Source organism: Castanea sativa, chromosome 4, assembly GCF_040712315.1.
Source record: "Castanea sativa cultivar Marrone di Chiusa Pesio chromosome 4, ASM4071231v1".
In the NCBI taxonomy this organism is placed as follows: Eukaryota; Viridiplantae; Streptophyta; class Magnoliopsida; order Fagales; family Fagaceae; genus Castanea; species Castanea sativa.
Window position 1 is genome coordinate 7,348,531 of NC_134016.1, and position 13,533 is coordinate 7,362,063.

Below are 13,533 nucleotides of genomic sequence, written 5' to 3' on the forward strand. Positions count from 1 at the left end.
CTGTATATGGTTTAGCCAAATCAGCCCTCATGTCTTCCGTCACCACACTTTGGACTCCATCCAACACATGATCTAAATCATGGGGGTTAAAGGAAGTAAACAATTCAGCAAAGTAGGCAGTAAGCATACCCAAAATCTGGTCCTCATCTTCATGCCAAGTACCCCCTGCATCCCTCAATCCCTTTACAAAGTTCCTTCGCTTTCTTTGAGTTGCCGAACCATGAAAAAATTTTGTATTTTGATCTCCACATTGCAACCACTTAAGCCAAGCCCTTTGATGCAACATTTGCTCTTCTTTTGCATACAATTCGGTCAGCTCTTTTTTCAGCCTCTTCACCTCATCAACACTCCCTGATTTGACCGCCTCCTCCTCGGCCCTCCAAAGCAACTCCTTAGTCTTCTAGCATCATTATAAGGTATAATTACTTAGGTATTGTATATTAGATTTTTTAATTAAATACAAACAAATGATTGCAAAATTATACTTGCAATTTTCCAAATATTCGCGTATGTTTTAGAGAGAGAAAAAAAGAAGAAAAAAGAAGCTAAATATTATGTTGTTTTAAGGTTATTTTCTTGCATCATCATCATCATAACAAGAAATCTTTTCCAGCATCATTATAATAGGACAAAACTTAGGTATAATTACTTAAGTATTGTATATTAGATTATTCAATTAAATTCAAACAAATGGTTTCATTAACCAATAAACATAAACAATGTTATATTTTTTGAGGATTAAATTTAATACAACTTATTCTCCAGAAAAAAAAAATCAATACAATAATATATATATATGTTTGAAATCATTATTAAATTCGATTGGAAAATCTAATGCATTACATCTAAAGAACTATATCCTCTATCTTGCTTGTGTGTGTTTGTTTCTCAAAAAAAAATAAAAATAAAAATCTATACCCATTCTAATATTTGCCAAATAGTATTCAAATTTATGTTTTCGTTTATTATAGCTATTTAATTACTAAGGTCACCTTTTATTTCTAAGCATATAATGCATTTATACCAAGTTTTCCTACTTATATGATGTTCATGATATATATGTATGTATGTATGTGTGTGTGTGTGTGTCTATATATATGTATATATATATATATATATATATATATATATATATATATCATTGTTAATAGTTTTCTAGTGCATCACACAGGTTAACGGCTAGTTTATAGAATTTTTAAATTTGAATCTTTGTATCAATTGTGTCTAGGGGTGTTCACCAAACCGTTCAAATCACACGACCGCTCCTAAACCGATCATAACCATCTGTAAAATGAAATAAATGCACTGCACTGCACCACAATTGGTAATAAAACACACTACATTATGCGATGCGGAGTGTAGTTTTATGATAAGAAGATCGCACAAAATCGCACTGCCCCACACCATACACATATATTTATTTATTTTGTATGAAATATATATTAATAATTTAAAAATATAAAATAAGTGATCAGCCTAGTGTTAGTGCATTTCAATTTCATGTTAAAATGATTTCGCTTTAGTTAGATACGAAATCAAAAGTTCAAAACATCATTTACTTCTCCCCCTCACACTCTCACTCTCACAAACTCAAAAGTTCAAAAGTTTAATATTATTATTTTTTGTTTTTTGTTTTGTATACACTATATAATTGTGGTACTTTAAGTTTACTGCCAATCTGTCACGGATTATTTTTTTGTCTTGTATATATTTGTGTTACTTTTTTGGTCACACAGGTTATATTTAAAAAAAAAAAAAAAAACTTACTATCATATTATCATGATTATTTTGAGAAACAAAAATTTACTATTTTCATGATTAATAGCAAATTAGAAATTGGCCATGATATCTTGAAAAATATATTATCCCAAAACCGACCAAATTGCACCGCATGTGTCTGCAAAATTGAGGTGCGGTGTGGTTATGGATTTGGCCAAACCACACCATAGAATGTGGTGCTTAACATGGCCCAAAACCACACCAAACCATACCACGAACACCCCTAGTTGCGTCTTTATACACATTTTTCTCAAAAAACAATAGAAAATAGTTTCTCAAAATATAAGTTTTTTTCAATTGTTGTTGTTGAGTTTTTTTTTTTTAAGAAGTTAAAAATATGTTAAAACTGCGCACTACTGAGTACTAACTTCTTGGTTCGTGAGGGCCAAATGATTTAGAGCATAAACTTATTAAATAAATTCTTTTTAAAAAATGTCAAGATTTTTTATTATTTTTTTAATTTTGGAATGTATAAGGTGGAGTTTGAGTTTAAAACTTAGTTGTAAGGGTGTAAAAATTATATATATATATATATATATATATATATCTATCTATCTATCTATCTATCTATCTATATATATATATATATATATATATATATATATATATATATATATATATAGATATGAAATTAAGTAACTCTTTTTTTTGGATAGGGTCTTCTCCAATTTATTACATAATGATTTATAAGATTATTTATCTGAATAATTTAAATAAATCACATAATTCATTAAAAAAGTCAAAAACTAAAGTTATACATAGATGGTTTATTCAACTATTACATAGTGAGTTAGAGGGAGATAGGTCAAACTTTAGAGCTAAACTTTTCTCCTTTTTGATAAGTGTTACCTAATTAGGCAACTCAATATTAGAATAAGTTTTTTTGTAAACATGTATGATGGATAAGAAAGAAATATGATTTAAACTAATAATTTTATTCCCCCCCCCCCCCCCCCGCGGCACTCCTTATGAGATTGATAATGTAATGGATGGAACTTTAGAATTTTGAATTTACGACACGTGTTTTAAGTTCATTGAATTGGGTGCATTGAAAGAACACTAATGGTATATTTGGTACGTTATAATAGACTCGATAAATGTTTGGTCTTCAACGTTTCAGTTGTGTCAATTTAGTCCCCAAGCTTATGGTATTAAGTCAAAATAATCTCTGCTATTAAATGATAGATGAAAAATGTTGACATAGATAATGGCGAAAATAAAAATTGTTCTTAAGACATCTAGGATGGCACATGAATTGCCACATCATATTAATTAAACAAATAAAAAATTCAGTCAAAATAAATTAAAAATACTTTTTGTTTTTTTTTTTTTTCAGTTTTGTTTTCATTCAACAGAACTAGTCATGAACTAAAAGGTGAGATATGTTTAAGGTTGAGACTTTGAGGTTATATTTATATAAATATAATAGAGCATGTTCTATCTTAAAATAAGGCTTAAAATAAAAATAAAAAAAATATTAGAGTTATATGCTTATGTTCTTCCTTCTAAAAAAAAAATTACTTATGTTCTTTAGGGACAAGATTTCTCTCCAAGGTTCTCAACAATCTTCCAACTCTCTCATTAACAATCAAAAAAAATTAAGGACTAATAACTAATGAGATTTTTTTTTTTTTTTTTTGAGAAACCGAAAAAGTATGTGGATGGTTAAATGTAATTTACTATTCATATATTAAAAAAAAAAAACATGAGATTGACAACACATCTGTGAAAGAGAGAGAGAGAGAGAGAGAGGAGCCACCACTATTGTCATGCTGGCCCCTTTCACTTCATGGTATACAATTTTTAAACACAACACAAAAAAGTTGATTCTCAAAGTCATGTTACTCTTTAGCATTTATTTTAATCTTTTAGTTTCATGATTTTTTAAAAAATTAATCTTACTTTCAGAGAGCTACCAATGTGCAGTGAAGCAACGATAATATTCATCACATGCGTTTGGAATCTCAAAACAAATGTATCCTTAACATGCTTATGATTCTTATACCATTTTAACAATTTATTATTTCTTATATCTTAAACTATTATGTTTAATTATCTTATACCTTTGAAATAGTTATTTTGACATGTAATTTGCTGAATTGCTCCAACAAACAAATTGTTTGTTTGTTTAGATCCCTTAAAACTAGATTTGTTTAACCTAGTAACTTAGCCAAGTAGTTACTTAGGTTAATTATTCAGGTCTAGATTAAACTCATGCAATCATATTACTTAGTGTGGAAAAGTAAAAAAGACAGTAATATGATGATCTAGGAAAATCAATGAAACTAATTATTTCAAAGTAAAAACCTAGGGATGATTTAACTTAGCTATCCTCAAGGTAAACAAATCCACTATGATAGAATAGAATATTACAATATATTTAAACCCTAAATCTAAAGCTACCTCATGTAGATCTCACTAACAGGACCACGTGTAGCTCCAACTTCACAGATTCTTCTATCTTGAATTTGCTGAACACAAACTCCTCATTTGTTGTGACTTTGAGATCTCACTCAAAGGTTTAGCAACACAAACTCTCCAGTTTGTAACTCTAAAACCACCATTGAAGGTGTAAATCATCAGCTATGTATGATCTTGTTACAGCAACTTCAAATCTACTAGTTCTAATGGTATGAAAATAATTTCTGGTAGTGTCTTTGAAAGGAGAAGGCATAGTACCTTTTAGATTTCATAAGAGCACCTCCAAAGTCATAACAAAAAATGCCTTGGGGTTTTCTTTAAATACTATGTGAAATAGATCTAAAACCCTAATCACTTAATGGGCTTAATGAGCAGTTGGGCCGAAATTAAATTCTACAGAACTCGACTTTTGATCGGTCAAACTTGTTCTCTCGATTGGTTGAACCTGACATGTTTTGAATTCCTAAACCTACAACTTCTTTTTTCTTGTATTCTAACTTGCAACAACTTGAACATTGTCTAATCAAACCTATAAACTTAAGAATCTATATCTAGACAAGTTAATACTCACGGTTTGCCAATTATTCTAAACTTTTAGAACCTAACACAAATCATGTATATAATTCTTTATTCAGGCCTTATGTGTGACTAAACATTAGCAGAAAGTGATCGTAACTTAGTGGAGTTAAGGGTCAAGGCTATTGCCATTTTTTATTGGCAAAAGACTTTTAAGTTATAGCCAAAAAAGTTTTTTATTTTTTATTTTTATTTTTTAAAAATTAGGCGGTATGTTTCTTCTCAATTAGCTCAATAACATCATAGACTAATTCTAATAAGGTATCCATTGACAAAATTTATGCTTTAGAGATTGAAGTCATTTGTTTAGTGCATTCTAAGTATACAATACATTCTCCTGATGTTAGTTGCTAAATTGGGATAAGAATGCTCAACCCTTGGCAGTGCATTCTAAGTATACTATACATTCTCCTGATGTTAATTGCTAAATTGGGATAAGAATGTTCAACCCTTGGCCTTACATTAAAATAAGTTTTTACCTTTCACTCATCATTTTTGTCTAATTATTTTTATTATACACAAAATTGATTAAAGAACCTCTCTTTTTTTTTTCTTTTTTCTTTTTTTTTTACTTTTGTAGGAAAATGCAAAAAATGAAGAATTCATTGCCTAATGGACTAGGTGTTGATGATTGTGGTGACAATTAGGAAGCCGATTTTGTGCACCAATTCTTATGTAACCTCCATGTAGGTTTCACCATTTAATTTTTTTTTAAGCTTTATAATTCTTTCCAATATTTTTTAATTTGTTTATATTAATGTGATTTTTTTTTTCAAGAGTGTTCGTAAGCATGAATGAAAACCTATGTGGTGAAATCAGCCAATTATTTTAATTACAAACTCTTTTGGTCTTCTATATGCACTTTGCCACTTCTTTTATCATAAATCAAAAATTAAGTAAAGAACTATCTAAACCTATCTCAATACATTTCCATCCCTCTAAATTGTTTTCAAAATTAAGTATTTGGTTTAGTAACCATACTTGATGATCAGTTGGTTGTCGTACATGTGTTGTACATAAATGGTCTAAAATTTTGCCAAGTGGCACATTCCTTGAAATATTCTCTCTACATTGTTCCACATAAGACTCTCAAAAAATTTTATTTTTTAATTAATTTTTTAACCTTTATTTTCAGTTCATGTACACGAATACTTCTTTTCTATTCTTTCTCTCATGACACTCATTTTCTCATGGTCTCTTGCATTCTTCACTAGGACCTACATAGTATATAAACTCTAAACTCTGAAGGCTAGAAGCCTAGAATCCTCTTTCTCCTCAGCTCCATGTCAAACTCAGCCTCTCGCTTGCCTCCTAAAGAGGTTAAAATGAGTGAAGGTGTTGATACCCAGATGATGGTGGTAGCGGTGTCAAACAAATATTACTCCATTATTTCTATTGTGAAGTCCTTTAAAAACAATGATTCTCTGTTTGGTTTATGAGAAAGCTAAGGAATTAAAATTATAAAAATAAATTTCGGAACATATTCATCATTTTTCTTTCCCTACTTCCCTTAGCTACCAATTGAAGCAATTTAGAATCACTCACAAATTTGAGGTGGGTAGTGGAGAACAATCAGCCTTAATTTTGTTTGTGAAAAATACGAAGCAAAAGAGAAGTACTAATATATTGGGTTTAGTTTTTTTCAATGTTTCTATGTTATGTTTATTTATTTATTTTTATCATTTTTGTGCAAAATATAGTTTATTTTGCCTTAAGGATCATGTTAGTAAGAACAAATGACTATATCTGCTGGATTTCAACAAAAGGCCTCCAATGGTACTTTTATTTTTTATTCTTATATGATCTGTCTTCTTTTGTGTCTGTATAGATAAATCTCTTGTGGTGGAGCTTAATGCTCTAAAATATTGAAATCGGAAGTAACATATGAAGTTACTATTTTGCTAAGTGACATTTAGTGCTGCCCCTATTTAACTTTGAATCAGTTATTGCTTCCTTCTTCTTCTTCTTCTTCTTCTTCTTCTTTTTTTTATTTTTTTTATTTTTTTTTTATTGAATTCATTTGTAATTTTTGGAGTGGATGATAAATGCTATGTTGATGAAAATTTGTTTTGGTGCAGCATGCAGGTAACTACAATTTGTCTTGCTCAATGACAATTACTGCTACCCCTATTTAACTTCAAGTGAGTTGGTGCTTTCTTTTTGTTATATTGAAGTCATCTGCAATTTGTGAAGCTAAGGATAAATGGTATGTTGATGTAAAAATATATTGATGCAACATGTAATTGATTCAATATATATAAAAAAATGATACTTCATGTTATTACTTTACATATGTTCAACATTCTAGATAACTTTCTCATATAGAAGTTTACAACATTATCCGCACATTGCGCAGGCCCTTAACTAGTTAGTTTAAATGTCTCACCATTTTTTTCTATTACTTTTGTTTGTGTTGATAGGAAATAAACATAATGCAATGTTCAGAGATCTCAGCACCTTCACCTTCTAAGATCCATTATGAGGTAACTTCAGCACTCCCGACTTCTTCAAAAAGAAGAAGGTTAGTATCTGAGGTTTGGAACGACTTCAATAAGGTTGAGGTTGGTGGGAAGGTCCGGGCCATATGTAAACATTGTTGCAAGGATTTTTCAGGGTCAAGCAAAAGTGGGACAACACACTTGAAAAATCACTTGTTAAGATGTTCGGCTATAAAAAGTGGAGAATCATGTAAAGAAATGATATCTCCTAGCAAAACAGGTGATTTTAAAAATCCAACTGTTATCGATGGGAATTCTGTGTTTGATGAAGAAAGGAGCAGCTTGGATGTGGTAAGAATGATTATCAAGCATGGCTATCCATTGAATATGGTTGAGCATGAGTGCTTCAAAGATTTTGTAAAGAATTTGCAACCAATGTTCAAACTTCATTCACAAGACACTTTAAAGGCTAGCATTCTTCATGTCTATAGAGAAGAAAAGGAGAAACTGTGCAAACACCTTGGTTTGCCCTCTTGTTGCTTCAGTTTGATACTTAATTTTTGGACATGTGATGGGAAAAAGAATAAGTATTGTTTTACTTTGCAATTTATTGAAGATGGTCTGAAACTGAAGAAGAAGATTCTTGCTGTAAAAAGTGTAGGATACAACTATACAGGAGAAACTCTTTTTGGGATGGTAAAAAGTCTCCTTCTGGAGTGGAACATTGACAAGAAATTGTGCTCTATAACTGTAGAAAGTTCTTCCTCAAATGATCAAATGGTTAAGACCTTAGAAAGTTGGCTTGGTAATCAAGGTTACCATCCTTTCAGAGGGAAATTATTTCACATCCGTTGCATTACACATATTATAAAATCTCCTTGCTCAGGATGGATTGGATGAGATAGATGATATTCTTCATAAGATAAGGAAAGCTATCAAATACATCAGTGAAACAACAATTGGGAAAGAAAAGTTTCAAGAGGTTGTAAAGAAACCGAATTTACAAAGCAAGGACATTACTTCTCAAGGTGTTCCTATAAGGTGGGATTCCACCTTTTTCACGCTTGAGAGTGCATTGGAGTTTAGGGAAGCATTTTCTCACCTACAGAGTAGTGATTGTGACTCCCCTGTAAATTTATGTATGGAGGAATGGGATAAGGCAAAAGTCATGCACAAATGTTTGATTGTTTTCTATGATGGCATATGCAGTTTTTTAGGAAGCAAATGTCTTACTACAAATGTGCGTTTTCGTAAGATTTGTGATATTCATCACAATTTAATTCAATGGCGAAAAATTGAACATACATTTATTCGCTCGGTTGCAAAGAAAATGAGTGAGACATTTGACAAGTACTTTGACTATTGTACTTCTGTTTCAGCGATTGCAGCAGTTTTTGACCCACGGACAAAATTGTACTTTGTGCATTACTCGTTCACAGAGTTATATGGTGGGCATACTAAGAAATACTTATTGATTGATGATGCTCTTGGTCATATTTTTGATGAATATGCAAAAGGCCGTAGCAGTCAAGCATCTACTTCATATGGTGATAATTATTCTGATATACTAGATAGGTGGCACAAGTCTAAAAGAGATATGAATTAGGCTTATTCACAAAGGGCCGAGCTCCATCGATATTTAGAAGAGCCTATACCTGATTTTGAGGGAGAGTTTGACATATTGGGTTGGTGGCATACAAATAGTACAAAATTTCCAACTCTTTGGAGGATAGCTCGAGATATCTTGGCAATTCCAATGTCAACTTCTATATCAAATTCTGCTTTCAGTATTGAAACTATGACAATCAATCCAACCTTTAATGGTTTGGATCCTGACATCATAGAGGCCTTAGTATGTGGGGAGGACTGGTTGGACAATCGTGCAAGGATGTAAGTACGATTTTCATTCATTAAGAATTTAAGATCCTTATATATATATATATATATATATATATATATGCTCTCTATGCATTCCTTCACTCCCTTTTCATTCCATTTAACCTCAGCACAGCGAACAAGGACAATGACTACTCTTTTGAACCCGCTCATACTTCATTTGGTTTGGCGGGGACTTCTTTAAGCTTGGAATGGCCCTTGGAATCTCAAGAGGCACAATCTCAGTCTATCAAATTTTTTTTTTTTTTTTTTTTTTACTATTTTGATTTCTTTTATGAAATGATGTTTGTGTTGACAATGCTTTCACCTGCAGAAACATGCTTCCTCTCCTACCAATACAAAACTCATGCTTGCAAATCTTAGTTCAACTTGGAGCCCTCAGCCATTTCCAACAGGTGCGTACCATTCTTAAAGTTTAAATAAAACTATAAGGTTTAAAAATTTAAATCTGGTATAAAAAAAAAAGAATTTTAATCAAAATATTTGAAATTATATAAGTTTAAAATGAATTTTATAAAGTTTAAAATAATATATATATATATATATATATATATATATATATATATATATATATATATGATGTTTAAACTAGTATTACCTAAAACTTGCCCAATAAAAAATAATTGGATTGTGATATTAAAACCTAGTATCACCACCGTGCACCCTTAGTGCGGTGGTCACTCTACAAGTATAAGTGTTTGTGGGGTATGGAATGCAAGAGTTAGGGTTTAAGTCTCCAGGAGTGAAACTTTATATATATATATATATATATATATATATATATATATATATATATATATATATATACATATATATATATATACATTTAGATTGGACTAGAGTAGAATTTTTGTCTTATATATATATATAAAATAAAAATAAAAACCTAATATCATTTATGAGAATTTTTCTTCTTTCTCAATTTCTTTAATACCAACAATTTTCTTTTTAATTATAAAATGAAATTAATTAGGAAGAAAGAAGAGAGGAAAATCTAATTTATCTTAATTAAAAAAACAAGAAAATAATATAAAAGTATAAGGTATTTTCTCTCTCTCTCTTTCTCTCGTGTGTGTGCACGTGTCTGTTTCTCCCCACACAAAAAAAAAAAGAAGAAGAAGAAGAGAGAGAGAGACAAATTTCAAGTTATTTCCATTTAAATTGTTAAACCTCATAGTTTTGAATAATTTCATATAAACCTTATAATTCCAAATAGTTTCATTTATATCTTATAAGTTCAAATAGTTTTTATTATTCCTCATAGTTTTATATAGTTTTATGAATAAAGTATAGTTACAAAATTGGTTGTAACCTAAGGCTACAACTTCTTTTAAAAAAATTAACATTAATATATATTTTATAAATTTAGTCATTGGATTGTATTTTTTTTACGCTCTTAATATATATGTCAAATTTTATATTAATCGAAAATTATTTACTATATGATTTACAAGCTTATATTTCATGCGTAATTTTAAACTACAAAAAATTGCAATTTAAGTAATTTATTGATGATATAGCTATTGATCTTTAATTTTATAAAAATTTTGCAAGTATAGAGGATATAATAAGAAAATGTATTCCAATTGTGGATTTATTAAATTTACCTTCAATAAAAAAATATTGAGTAAAGTTGTAGCTTAAGCTATGCCAATTTTGTAACTAATATGTTGGGTATATTTCATTTAAATCTTATACTTTCAAAATGTTTCATTTAAACCTCAAAGATTTAAATAAATGTCATTTGAACTAGATAGTCACATGATTCTTAATAGGGGTTGATAGAATCTGTGCTAGAAGATTAAATGAAATATTTTTAAAAACTAAGATTTAGACGAAACATTTTGAAAGTTTAAAATTTAAATGAAACATACACAAAACTCTAAGGTTTAAAAAGTAATTATATCCCTTCTTTTTTTTTTTTGTGGTCATATTGAGGTATTTGTTCCCATACAAGTCTTTTTTTTTTAATTTTAAATTTTATGGGAGCTAAGAAACATCAAAATGCAAGCATATTATAATTTTACAAATAATTGTCATGAGTTTTGTAACTCAGTAGCATTATTAATTTATTATGTATCCTCTAGTGAGTGGGGTCATCTTGCCATTTGTAAGCACCATGTGGTCTTCAATCAAATTGGACATCAACAGATTATAGATGTGGTGTTTTTGAAAAAAAAAAAAAAAATTAATATTAGCCTCTGAGCACGCATGTAGAGCGCATGCTCAGGGGCTCTTCTACTTTTTTAGGTAAAAGTTAATAATTTGTATCTATTATAATTTATAAATATGTTTTTTTTTATTTTTTAAAAAAATAAAAATGATAAACTTTAGAGGTAAACAATAATGTATAAATATAGATAAATTAATTATTAAAAATAGCATTTTAAGGAAATTATTTTGGCAATCAGTCTCTTTTTGAAAATTGTGTTTTGAAAACATGATTTAAGCATTGAAATTTCAAATAGACTAATCTTCAAAATAATTTCCCGTGTTTCTATTGTAGGTGTCATCGTCAAGTCATCTGGTCAGGGTTCTAGTGGCAATGATGCTGAGGCGGTGAAGAGCTGTATTAGAACAATGGAGTTTCAGTACCATGATAAGGTTGCCAGAGAAATGGAGAGGGCAGAGTATGAGGCCCAGTTGGCAGCAAAGGAGGCTCAAAATCGTCAAAATAGGGAGCAATATGCTCAGGAGAAGTTTGAGCTAGAGCAGCGAATCAAGCATTTGGAGGTTGAGTGGCAGAAGCTACTTTTTGAGGCCAACAGAGATAGACTTAGGAACGTTCTTGTTCCACCTAATTATGGGTATCCTGCGCCATCATCAGCACTATCAAGTTCTTCTCAGTTGGGAGTTTCCAATCCTCGAGGATCATGGCATGAGGGTGACGGTTCATACCACCATTTAGACACCACTTCAGATATTTCACATTGTCCTGGCCTGTTGTTTAATTCTCAAAGTCAAGGTACCTCAAGTTTAGTTCGTGCGAATGAATTCCCTACATCTCCTATGACTCCACCTCCTATGTCTACACCTCCGAGCACTCCACCCCATATGGATCAGGATTACCCACAGCAGCAAATAGATCAGGATTTCTACCAGCAGTGGTTTAGCTATGATGCTCGGCCAAGTATGTTTTAACTTCTTTTTTATATCTCCTCTGGATGTAAATAACACTAGATGGTAATCTGTGCTATGCATGCAATTACTTTGAGATAGAATGTACACCAAACAATCCTAATATGTGTAATGAACTAAACCCAGATTTGTGATCATGGCTGGTATGTTACTATCAAAGTTCAAATTAATACTAAAACGAACCAAAATACAACCGAAAGCAAATAATCCAACAATTCTTTAGTAAAACAGAGCATTCATAATTTTACCTTTTTCCATTGGATAGAAAACCATCAAATACCACATTATCATAGGCATCTAGTGCATAATGAGAATTTAACATGTATCATGTACAATTTTTTCCATCAAAACTTGAACATTTAACATGAGAATTCTAACTCAAGGATACCCAAATTCATCTCATAAATCAAACAATAACATTTTCTCAAATTATTTATATGTACACAACCCCTTAAACAACAAAAAAACTGAGTTTTAACAAGTTTTGCAAACTATAGTTATTTCAAAACATATCTATCCAAAAAAAGGAGGTAAGTACATTTCGATTACTTTTTACATTAATGACTTACCGATCTAACAAACATGTCAAAAAGAAACTACTATAGAAAATAAGAGTGCAAGGTTTTGGAATAAATGATCTACACTGGAAGTGATGGATTTGATATTCATTTATAGTTGTACAAGCAGGACCATAAAAGATGGTTTAGAGATGCAAACTCGGTGGTTCTTACCAGAAAACAAAGGTAATACAAAGTCAACTATGATCTGTCATGTTGGTCAATGGACAATACTGTTCTTGAATCTAGCATTGTTTTAGCTGATGTAACGATCTTATGTGCATTGAATTTGGGTAGAATGAGGCAGATTTTCGAAGTGCATATTGGCAATAATGCTTTGCATGAGCTGCGGCAGAACTGCTGCAAAGTGCTGGATTGGTGTTGTTGAATACGTGACTGATGCATTGATTGCTTTGCGCTATAACTCCCCCCTCAAATTGACAAAGGGAGGAGGGTATCACTCCCAACTTGTGTCAAAAGGATGAAAAAGGAGTCTTAGAGAAATTGCTTTGTAAAAAAATCTGCCAGTTTAGTGTTGCAGACGAACTTAGTATACCCAGGGATGGAACCACATAAAGGCAGAGGGGGGCTGTGGTCCCCCCCCCCCCCCCCCAATTTTTTTTAAATATTAAATAGTATGTATATATTTAAGATTTTAGAAAATAAGCCTAAGAAAAATTACATTTACCTTCCTCAAGAAAATTATATTTGCCCTCCTCGACTTCAAA

The 13,533-nt window shown here is 30.8% G+C and overlaps 1 pseudogene; it reads left to right on the forward strand.

Moving 5' to 3' along the window:
- Positions 1-7,208: 7,208 nt before the first annotated feature.
- On the forward strand, positions 7,209-12,251 carry LOC142632386 (zinc finger BED domain-containing protein RICESLEEPER 2-like; annotated as a pseudogene).
- The last annotated feature ends 1,282 nt before the right edge of the window (positions 12,252-13,533 follow it).